Source organism: Girardinichthys multiradiatus, chromosome X, assembly GCF_021462225.1.
Source record: "Girardinichthys multiradiatus isolate DD_20200921_A chromosome X, DD_fGirMul_XY1, whole genome shotgun sequence".
In the NCBI taxonomy this organism is placed as follows: domain Eukaryota; kingdom Metazoa; phylum Chordata; class Actinopteri; order Cyprinodontiformes; family Goodeidae; genus Girardinichthys; species Girardinichthys multiradiatus.
Genome location: NC_061817.1, coordinates 37,300,791 through 37,313,099, shown reverse-complemented (window position 1 = coordinate 37,313,099; position 12,309 = coordinate 37,300,791). Strand labels below are relative to the sequence as shown.

The window sequence follows — 12,309 nt, the reverse complement described above, 5'->3', positions numbered from 1 at the left end:
TATATAAATATTTTTATCACTGGTTTAATGAGACACAAACGGTCAGAATTACAAATAAACTGTTCATTTCTGTAACCTTCAGGACTTTATATATGTGGCAGCCATCTTGAATCTGAACTTTGAGCAACTAGAGGAACTTGAAATTCAGTTCACAATAACATTTTTTATTTTTGTATCCAATTTAAGACTGTTTAAAAACTACAACAGTGTTAAAAAAATATTTCCTAACCTTTTTGCTATGAGCGGTTTTCATCAGAGTTATATTAGGAGCAGAGCTGCTGAAAAACAGGGCTTACCACCTTAAAACAAAGACAAAACATTAATGGATTTGATATTTTAAACCGTTTTTAGGATAACATTTTCAAATCCAGCATGTTCTAAGGCACAGAGAGGCTGAAAGGTCAAAAGAATAAAACAGGGCAATGTTTTCTGTAACACCTTCCGGCATTTTGGTCAGCTCCATGTCAATTTGCACTTTTGTCAATTTCATGAAAAATTCTTTGGAGGAGGAAGAAATTTACATTAAAAAAAAAAATTCATGGTAGAAAAACAAAAAAACCTACAAAAGTACAACTTGTTGAAGGAGTGAAATGACAAACACCCACCTAAGCTTCACTTTCTGTGAAGACAGCCAGAACAAACATGCAATATGCTCAGACAAATCAGTTTCATTTTAAATATCTCATTACAGCTCATTTAATTTCTCTGACTTGATTTTAAAACACCTCTAAAGTAGTCAGCTTTGAGTTGTTTTCAATTTGTAAGGACTTCACAGTGAAGATGGTTTGGGTTAGTGGGACCTGGGGTTTCTTGGAGCGAGTTCACTGATCAGGAAAACATGAGCCAACGATTACATGTCAGAGCCAGTCAAATTGAAAATCATCTGTCACCAACCAATTCATCGATACATTTCTATATTTATCATCTGAAAGAGAAAACTTTCCAATGGTTCATCTTTGTAATGTCTTTTTAGAAACTGTATGCTTGGTTGACTTGTTGACTCTGTAGTTCATCACTGCCAACGGCCCTGCAACCAGCTATCCACCACTTTAATTACTGGAATGAATTATCTTTTTAATGGTATTGTAATTCATGAGGCTGCACCAGTAATATGCCTGGTGTCTTCATACCTCACACCATCTTCCCTGTCTGGAAACTAAGAAGAATTGGATAGGACCGACAGGGCATGTGTGGAAAAAGAATATCTGACAAAGTAGCCAAAAAGAATAATTCAAGCATAAACAAACGAGCACATGAGCCTGCACAGATATCTGCTTCTTAAGCTGATTGACAGCCAGCAGCCAGCATCCAGGACAGTAAACCTGTTACTGCAGGTGAGGGATGGCTGCAGGATATCAGGGCGATCCTCCCAAGGTCATAATAGAGGAGTTGTAAATCCCACTCCAAATCAGGTGCATCATCACATGATCTATCTGTGTCCAAACTGTAGAGATCCAGAGGTATGCTCCAGCACTGATCTGTCATATTATTGCTGTTACAGTGGTACTGAGAGCACTTTTCCACTTTGCAAGCTGTGTGATAAGACCTTAAATATGTGGCAGACAAATTGTAGCAGGCTGTGTTGCTCTTCCCTAAGTTTACGGCTGCTCTCACGGGCACAACAGAGACTCCAGGTCCATTTATATTCATGGCGCAGCACCGCTTGCACCCGTCTACCGTCCTGTCCCTGTTGAGAAGGAAAATTGACATGTTGTAGGCTGAGAAAAGAAGGATGGGGGTGGGGCGGGCATTGCATCCCTTTACTTGTCATCCCTCTACCTCTCACAGATCCAACCTGAGTGAACATGTGTGGTCCATGTGTGCACATGCGATTTGTAACACAGAAAATTGATTAGTCTTGTCGCTTTCTGCTCCCTCTTGCATGTGTGCTGCTTCATTTGTCACATTTAGCCCTGAGCTATGATACGGTGAGGAAGAATGATGACAATGATAACCTTAGAGGCAAAGTGAGGGGGGCTCACAGGACGCCGTCATTAAATGTTCAAACAGAACGAGGCGTTCGACTTTGCAGGATGCATCTGAAGAAATCAGGCCAACAAAAAGTGACACAAAATGTTCTGGTGTCTCAGCTGGCAGAGGTGACTTGTGATCGTGACGTACATTGGGCTTTATTTGGCTTTCTTTGTTACACACTTCTTCAGTATCGCCACATGCACCATTGTCACTCCAGAATTACACCCAAGATGACTATCAAAGCCTGAAAGATGGTTTTAAACTTTTAGCACAGGTCTGGGTCTAGAACCTCATCTAAACAATCCCCCAGAAGATGAAGAACTGTTTCAACTTTTCTACATGCTGTTCATTTCAACAAAATCAATACATAATTTCCACAGAAAGCTATAGGCTTAAAATGATTAAGATGAGCCGCTCTGATTGATGATATTAAAGAGTTTAGCAGGAATTAAACAGATAGTGGTAGTGTTATATTTTCTATTTATAGATTCTGTAAACCTAAATCCTAATTCTGGTAGAAATGATCAAAAATTTGAACTAACAAATATTTTCTTGTTGCTTTCCAAGATAAACTTTATTAAAAGGGCTTTATGTCAGTTTAAAGATGGCATTAATGAATATGTCCAAAAAAACATGACCCCTGTTAGAAACTGTAGCTTTAAACAATGACAAACTATAAATTGTTTTCTTCTGAAAAACAAGATGACAGGCAGGGAAACTGATGTTACATGTGGACATGTGGAGTATTATCATGTAAAACTAAGGGTGCACCGATTGAAGTTTTCTGGCCGATCACCAATCTTTGAAAATCCTCATCTGACCGATTTTGGCCAATAACTGACAGTGTCAGGTGTTACAAGGTCACAATACACCTTCAAAGTTACAATCTTTTTTATTAAAAAACATTGAACAATATCCGTGAAACAATACAAACTTGTTTTAACTGCACGAGGCAGTGGTCTCATATTAAAATAAAACATTTAGAGCATTGCAGTTGCATTAGTCTTTCATTTTTCATATAAAAAAAGCCAAACTTGCATAATATGTTAGACAGGTAAATAAGATCGGTGGATAAGATCAGTTTCACATGTAAGTATCGGCCTATCAAGATCTCTCAAAATTAAGGAAATCTGGGCCAATCGATTGGTGCACCCTTATGTAAAACCCTAAACATTTTCTTATGATCTGCTGTTTATGGAAGTAACATAAGCATAAAAACTGTTTTCTATTGTTTATTATTGTTGAACTGAGGAACATATAGCTGGAGTGAATCTCGTGGGTTTTATTTCTGTAATTTCTATGTTACTTTAGAGTATACTATTTAATATAGGAAAATATCACTAAATATATGTGGACAGCCCAAACAATAACACAGTGAGGGGAAACAATTTTACAGAATCCAAATCACTTCCAGTAAACTGGTGACCCAACCAGTCTGGGAAGTTACCAGAGTTCATTCTTTCTCACAGGAGGTGGAATTATTTAGTGATAGATGGTGAAGGGTTACAATGTGTTAGCAATCTGCCAGAGTACAGAGATGGTGTCATCAACTGTAAAAACACATTCTGTCTGTTACAGTTCTATACTCTTTCATGATTGCATCAGTTTTATTTCTCTCCTTTTTGTATGTGTATTTATTTTGATCTCCATTAGATGTAACAAGTACAGCTACTCTTCCTGGAGTCAAACAAGCAGTGTGTTCACAAAACAGTTTCTTCACCAGCTTTCACAATTCTACAGAAATTGACATAATTTTAACAGAAAAAGAAATAATAAAAGAAAACGCTGCACAACGAGAAGAGGTGACCGGACCCTGAGGAAGATTGTGGAGAAGGGCCGATTCCAGACCTTGGGGGACCTGCGGAAGCAGTGGACTGAGTCTGGAGTAGAAACATTCAGAGCCACCGTGCACAGGCGTGTGCAGGAAATGGGCTACAGGTGCCGCATTCCCCAGGTCAAGCCACTTTTGAACCAGAAACAGTGGCAGAAGCGCCTGACCTGGGCTACAGAGAAGCAGCACTGGACTGTTGCTCAGTGGTCCAAAGTACTTTTTTCGGATGAAAGCAAATTCTGCATGTCATTCGGAAATCAAGGTGCCAGAGTCTGGAGGAAGACTGGGGAGAAGGAAATGCCAAAATGCCAGAAGTCCAGTGTCAAGTACCCACAGTCAGAGATGGTCTGGGGTGCCGTGTCAGCTGCTGGTGTTGGTCCACTGTGTTTTATCAAGGGCAGGGTCAATGCAGCTAGCTATCAGGAGATTTTGGAGCACTTCATGCTTCCATCTGCTGAAAAGCTTTATGGAGATGAAGATTTCATTTTTCAGCACGACCTGGCACCTGCTCACAGTGCCAAAACCACTGGTAAATGGTTTACTGACCATGGTATCACTGTGCTCAATTGGCCTGCCAACTCTCCTGACCTGAACCCCATAGAGAATCTGTGGGATATTGTGAAGAGAACGTTGAGAGACTCAAGACCCAACACTCTGGATGAGCTAAAGGCCGCTATCGAAGCATCCTGGGCCTCCATAAGACCTCAGCAGTGCCACAGGCTGATTGCCTCCATGCCACGCCGCATTGAAGCAGTCATTTCTGCAAAAGGATTCCCGACCAAGTATTGAGTGCATAACTGTACATGATTATTTGAAGGTTGACGTTTTTTGTATTAAAAACACTTTTCTTTTATTGGTCAGATGAAATATGCTAATTTTGTGAGATAGGAATTTTGGGTTTTCATGAGCATTATGCCAAAATCATCCGTATTAAGACAATAAAAGACCTGAAATATTTCAGTTAGTGTGCAATAAATCTAAAATATATGAATGTTAAATTTTCATCATGACATTATGGAAAATAATGAACTTTATCACAATATGCTAATATTTTGAGAAGGACCTGTACAGGTGTTTGTATCACATCCACAGTAGTGCTCAGAGGTAACATATAAGAGCATCTTCTAACCATTGAGAGACCTCTGGCCATTCTGTGCACTACTGTACTAATAGGCTTAGACCATGATAATTCTTCATTAACCTCAATACCAAGCAATCTGGCCTCTTTCACCTGCTGAACATTTATATCTTTTTACTGTAAGACTCAGCTTGAGTTCATTCCTCAACATATGTCTGGTTCCAAAAACAATACTTTTTGTCTTGCAAACATTTACTGGTAATTTATCATTTGTGATCCATTCGAATACACGTCTTAATTCTTCATTTAACACATTTTCAAGCTGTTGAACCATTCCATGTGATGAATAGTTTAGTCATCAGCATACATTGCTATTTTAGCCTTTTTCAAAACCAATGGCAAGTCATTTGTATATACAGAAAACAGGAAAGGTCCTAAACAGCTTCCCTGTGGTACACCACAGCAAACAGTTTTCACCTCTGATAGACTTTCATTAAAAAAAGACAGTTTGTCTCCTGTTTTCAAGATAAGTCTTTAACCAAAGTGATGCTGCTGGAGTGAACCCGAAACGCTACTTTTCTGAGCAGAAGGTTGTGATCAATGAGATCTGCGCTAAAATCTAGCAGTGTGGCTCCTGCTAGCCTTTTGTTATCTAATGCCTTCAGCCAATCATTTGTCACCCTGGCCATAGCCGTTGAATGACCTGCTCTATACGCATGTTGAAAATTTGTGTAAAAGTTATTATCTAAAAAATGTTTTTGAATTTGTTCAGATACAACCTTCTCAATAATTTTGCTTAGGGCAGGCAGGAGACTAATTGGTCTACTGTTAAGACCACAGAATGGTGCAGATGCACTTTTTAGTAATGGCACAATATTAGCCCCTTTCCAAACCTGTGGAAAGATACCGTGCTGAAAACTTACATTTACAATGTGAGCTATAGGAACCGCAATTATACTTGCAGCAGTTTTCAATAATTTTAAATCAGCATTATCAGCACACCTTATGGTGTCTCTTTGCATTCTGATAATTTCTCTACTTCGTCCACAGCAACATTAAAAATATCAAAAGTCCTCTCATAATACTATTCCTTATTAAAACTTCTGTATTTATGATTTTAGTTTGTTCCAGCTCTCAGCTTATTAATTTTATCGCAAAAGTATTTATTTATATTTATATTTTGTATAGTGGCTGTTTTTTGATTGAAAACCTCTGTTAATTTCATGTTTTACAACAATACATATTCTAAACAGCTAAAGAGATCTATGAAAAGGTTTCATGTATAAAATAAAAACAGCTTAATAAAAATAACAGTAAACTTATGAATTTCGTTTTCATAGATATTTAATGTATATTTAATAGAGAACAGAAACAGTCCTTTGTGTTAAACTAATATACTTCACATAATACTTAGATTCATACTAGATGAACTTCCACAGCGAGTTAAACTTTTACACGGATGTTTGCGGTCCTCAGAATCTTCTGGTTTCTGTTTAATTTGTTACCAACTCTTAGAGCAGCAAGGTTTCAGGAAAATATTTAATTGGAAATATATTGCTAAGAATTATTTGTCTATAAAACAAAAAGTTAAAATGTCCAATAAATAGCATAATTAGCATAGTAGAGATGAAAAACACAACCTCTGCATTCAATCATCTTCACACACGTTCTACTGAGTCACAACTAGGGGTGCACCGATTGATCGATACTTACATGTGAAACTGATCTTATCCATCGATCTTATCTACTTGTCTAACCTATTATGCAAGTTTTTTTGTTTTGTTTTTAAAATGTGAAAAATGAAAGACTAAAGGAACTGCTCTAAATGTTTTATTTAAATATGAGACCACTGCCTCGTGCAGTTAAAACACGTCTGTACTGTTTCACGGTTATTCAATGTTTTTCAATAAAATAAGATTGCAATATTAAAGATGTATTGTGACCTTATATCACCCATCGCATCCATTTGTGATATTGCACACGCTGATACTGTGGTGACAAATGCAATTCGATATAATGTGCAGCTCTAGAAACTCGTCAGTTTTCTTGGACAACCAGGATAGTACCTGAGGGTCTGCTTAAGGCTCGACATACCTTTATGCATCTGTAGGTAGTGTTTTACGATATGAAAAGCACTACAGGTCTGTTATCTCGGCAGATCAACTTGTAGAACATGAAAACCCAAGGAGATTTTGTAATTGGGGGTTAAGGGTTGTATGTTCATTGTGGAAATTGGATCTAGCCAGGTCAGTTTTAAAAATCTGGGCTGCACTAGGAAATAAGGGGGGAGTCCAAATGGATCCTACCAGGCAGGCAGGTGTAGTTGACGAACTTTATGTCTGACAGTAAGCAGAGTGGGAGCTATGAGTAATCTGAAGCCTTATACTGGGGAGGACAGCCAACTTATTCATAAGAGGAATAATGAGACACTTTGCCTTAAGCAATAAGGAAAGGTGTCTATTTTATGGGGTCAATGTAGTGAATGAACTGGGACAACTTCCACCGAGCTGTCATAACAGCACTAAGCACATATTCAGCTCTCTGAACTTCACCATATTCTGAAAGTAACTGAAAGCAGATTCCTCTCGCCACACGAAAACACAACAGTGTTAATGATGCGTTCACATTCTGATCAGGCAGCGTGACAGATACCATGTGATACAGACAGGACCGTGCATGTTAGGAAGGGTGATGAAGTGATGACACAAATAACGTTGATAGATTTTATGCTGATGACCGTGATTAATCTGCACTCAATAATCATTCATAGAAATGTTCATAATGTTAAATCCCTGCAGTATGTTATGATGCAGTAAGCCTGCACTGACATGGTGTTGTCGTTTACAATTTAAATTTAAATAATGTTTGATGAAACAAAACAGAGTCTACTTCATGTCGTAAGTATGTTAACGTATTTATTTAACGTGAGTAGGCTGAAAACATCTCAACCACGTTGTAATAATATCACGTCCTACATTCAGGTCAGACAAAACCTCGCACCATAAATGTATGTTGAGATTAAAAGTATGGTTACTTGTCCCCACGCGTCCCCTGTTACCTATTCACCATCAGTAGTACATAAGAAAGTGCGTTAATTTCAGAAAGTGATGTGGACGTAATGATAAAATACAGAACAAGGAGAAAACCAGAGCACTTGAAAGCACAAGACCATACACATACACAGGGCAGATTATAAAGAAAGTGGTATGCTTACATGTAGATTACAGCATGCGTGTGTGCATGTCAGAGGTCAGCTGCATGCATGGACAGACATCGAGTGTTCTGTGAGAGCAGGCTGGTGACAGCTGGATCAGTGGCAGAGGTGGCGGGGGTTGTTCAGGTTCTGCACCGGTAGGCACTGTTTCAGCTTAACCAGGGTTTTACACTGATCCCTGCTTTACATATGGCTGTACAGCAGAGGACCCGCCAAACAGCATCAGAGGACCCCTGCTCCAACCTCCTTGTCACCTGGCATGACAGGTTTACTCTCAGGTCAGGCCAGAGGGTCGAAGTAGGAATATTAATATCAGAAGATCATGTTGAGGACCTAAAGCCTCAGGTAAACAAACATGTTCTACAGCAAAATGCAATTCCAAGGAACATCTGATGGAATATAACGTGTTAAATCATACATGCATGTAAATATATACACACACACACACACACAGATTACACATCAGTAACAGCACTGCAGAGGACATGAAGCTTGTAGTTTTTGAGAAATAAACTTATCCCACTGCAAAACATTTCTGTTATATTAATTTAAAACAACTTCATAGGCTGGGTGGCAGATCAAGGGTATGTTGCATATGTGGATTTGGGAGATTTGCATAAGATCTCAAAGTTAAAATGGTCATATAACACAACTGGACAGCTTTCCATCTGTTGTGGCATTTAAAACCTGCTGATAACACCCCGTCCCCGATGCACAGAGATACCATCCAAAGCCTCAAGGCGTTTGATTGATTCCTCTAGTCATATGCAAAGATTTATGAGAAGTTTTAGGTCCCGCATCTCCCACCCCCACCCCATCCATCCAGACCATGGAGACATTTGTACCGCTTATCTGGGATTTACTGAGGTTTCACCTGGCCAGAATCTCATCGAAAGGCAGATCAATCATAAGTCATGTATAGTGCATGTAGAGGAGTACATGTCTTAAATATTTCTGTAGTGCTGTCGGCAACAGTGAAGGTAAAGAATGAGACAGAAAGTAATATCTGATGGAGACTGATCAATGTCCCTCCATCTCTGGGAGTCGGCAGGGAGATATAAATCATCAGGGGTTCAGATTCTACTGTCTCCATTGTAGATTCCCGTAGGGAGCAACTCACCAACAGACAATCCCAGACACAGACTTGGTCTTAAGCCGTTTCTTTAGACGGACTGCCGTTTGTCAGATGGCCATCTCAAAGAAGACTGTTTCATGAAGAATGGAGCAGTAAATTAACAGTTTATAGGTTGACCATCAGGAGAAGAATCAGTTGCTGAAGGAATCCTGAAACATGATCAATAACAGACACTTTGGTCTGATATGGTTTAGATAAGATTTTGATGTTCAAGCGTTATTATTGTCATTTAACGTGCAAATTTAAACGTTCAGCTCCCAGACAGGGGAGGCGGGGTTGAAATGAAACTGCTTGTTTTTAAAGGTAATGTGACCGTGTTGATATACACATAATATAAAATCCAACAGATTGTGTGCATACTGTTGGTCCCATGTCAATACACTGTAGCACTCCCTCGTGTCTGGATACAAGGAGTGATGTGATGCAGAATATTCAAAGTGCTGGAGCATCCTCTGTCGTAGCAACTCAGCCCTTAACTGGTAGAAGGTTTCTTGCCGTTAATGGGGGAGTTTTTCCTCTCCACTGTCGCTACATGCATGCTCAGTATGAGGGATTGCTGCAAAGTCATTGACACAATGCAAGTGATTGTCCACTGTCTCTACACGCTCAATCAGGAGGAGGGAATGCTACAAGTCACTTATGTAGAAAAAACTTTTAACCAATTTGAATAATATTAATATTCCTACTTCGACCCTTAGCACTGTTTGCTAATTAGCTACATACATTACAATTGATCTTGACTTGAAATCGATGATTTCTACTGAATCGATTTTGTAAAGTGCCTTGAGACGACATGTTGTGAATTGGCACTATATAAATAAACTCTAAATAAACTGAGCTTTAAGATCCATCACACTGGCACTGGGTCCGAGTTGCAGTCCAAGTTGATCCCAAACATACTTGAGAGAGAAGAAATCCAGGACCAGGCTGGGAACAGCAAGATATCTTCAGAAGTCCGATCCATAAAAATGGCTGCAGTAATATTCTGATCTAAACTTTATGCTAAGCTTTGAGTTTTTTTATTTCTGTGTTTCAGTGAGCCTTTTTGTCATGGTCAGCCGTTATTTTTTCTGTGTGTGTGGAGAGGAAAGCCAAGCTGAGACCTCCCTAACCAGGTATGGGGAGGTACAGGGAGCTGCAGAGGGCATAATACTTCAGAAACTACAATATACTACTACTACTATATATCTTTACAAACCTGCCCAAATGAGTCACTTCTGTGAGGTCCCACATTTTGCAGTGGACTCCATTTTGTTTCCCTAATTCTGAAACTTTTCCGTATTATGAAAATCAGGGCCCTAAGAATGCACTCTATGAAGTTAAGACACACTGACTGACTCACTTAATTAATTTGATGATTGTGTCAGTATGTGATATTGTGCAGATCTTGTACAGCAATGACATCATTTGTACTTCGCCCCGTTTTAATCACATAGATAACATTAATATCTAAATGAATCAAATTTAAACCACTCAGTCATAAATAACTATAGATACTGTTAATAAATACAAGTAATTTGTTAATTACAGTCACCATAATGTTTTAAATAAAGTTTTTAATAGACGCAGATTCTTTATCATTTGAAGTTAAACTTATGACAGAACTGAGACCTATCAGATTAATTTCCAGTTCAGTCTCATCTTATTTTTTATTTGTAAATATATAAATTCAATGGGATTCATTTTATTAATGATATTGTCCTCAGCACGGTTTACGTAAGAGGTAGTGTTTGGGCAGAGAAGATTAGTTTGAGCTAAATAATGTTCGTTTAATGACGTTTGTTTTGTTTGTGATTAGAAACTCAGCTACATTAAGTGCTAGCAGACTAGCACTCAGCTAAGGATGTGTTGTGTTTTTAAAGTTAAGTCAAACTTTATTTAAAAGGTGATTTTTAAACACAGAAGATCGGCCATAACATTTTATAAGTGGTATTTTAAAGGTGTTTGATTCTGATAATAGGCTGTAAGCTTCTTTTGTTAGCTCCAACTGCTAACGGCTAAGAACACGTGAAAGGTTGTTAGTTTATAGAAGTAATATTTCCTTAAATATTATATTACTAAATGTGATAACTAATTAAACACCATTAAGACCCATATATCCAGAAAGGTTTGATTCTTATTCAAAATATTTCCTTAAATATTATTTTAATAAATAAAGGCAGCTAATTAAACGCCGTTAAGAATTAGTCATCCAGTAGGTTGGTTTTATTCAGCAGATCATTCTTTAAAACATTATTTTATTAAAATAATGTTTTATCTGATCTTGCATTGTGAAGGGTTGTCTAAACATTTGCTGATTATTGTCTAAGTTAGTTCCAAGACTAACTTAACTTCATTTCCAGATTCTTCAAGATAATCCTTGGTTCTCAAACATAAACATTGCATAGTAATGTTGCATCACTCTTTAGGTCATGGTTTCAATCATCTTTAATCAACTTGTTTATATTGTACATAGTCCATTAGTCTTCATTATTCTTTAATTCTGCTTGGTAGTTTAGTTGGATTGTTTTAGCAAAGTAAAGAGTTTGTTGATTGAAGTATGTTTGACTTTGAGTTGACCAGGCTGGGAACAGCAGGACTTCTACAGACGTCTTTCCGATTCATAAAATGGCTGCAGTATTGTTGTGATCTAACCTTTGTGCTAAGCTTTGAGGGTTTTTTTTTTTATTTCTTAGAGGATGTCTGTGTTTCAGTGAGTTATTATTATTAATAAATTCTTGTATTTTGAGAAATTGTGTGAATTCATTGTGTGTGTGTGCAGAGTTTTGCTGTTCAATAATGCCAGAACTTGGCTCACTCCTTTCAATTTTGTCCTAATATCACCGTCTTACTGGGCTGGTATTCACAGGACAACTGTTAACAGACTGAAATATTATTTAATAAAATATTAAATTATTAATATTAAATATTAAATAACATATTCCTTTTCATAATCACAACACATCACATTAGATTACTAACAAGGACGTCTTCACAATAACAGCAACACTATAAAATATATGTAATGGCAATGTTGGTCAAAATGATGAGTAGCAATTAGTCTACATTTTTCACTCCTCTCTTTGTCCAATTTGTCA

At 37.9% G+C, this 12,309-nt stretch overlaps 1 protein-coding gene and 1 long non-coding RNA gene across 8 annotated transcripts in view; one reads left to right on the top strand and one right to left on the bottom strand.

Moving 5' to 3' along the window:
• Positions 1 to 12,309, bottom strand: part of LOC124862796 — a 139,885-nt gene that overhangs the window by 31,513 nt on the left and 96,063 nt on the right. Inside the window, exon 7 of one of the 7 annotated variants that reach the window (XR_007037011.1) lies at positions 569 to 1,687. The exons of 5 other annotated variants lie outside the window; for them this stretch is intronic. This is a non-coding gene — a long non-coding RNA (uncharacterized LOC124862796). Of the gene's footprint in view, positions 1 to 568; positions 1,688 to 12,309 lie in introns of those variants that run through there. One more of the 7 variants, XR_007037010.1, reaches the window with a different exon arrangement.
• LOC124862795 (glutamate receptor ionotropic, NMDA 2C-like) overlaps positions 1 to 12,309 on the top strand; it is a 102,905-nt gene that overhangs the window by 5,077 nt on the left and 85,519 nt on the right. The gene's annotated exons all lie outside the window — the stretch shown is intronic.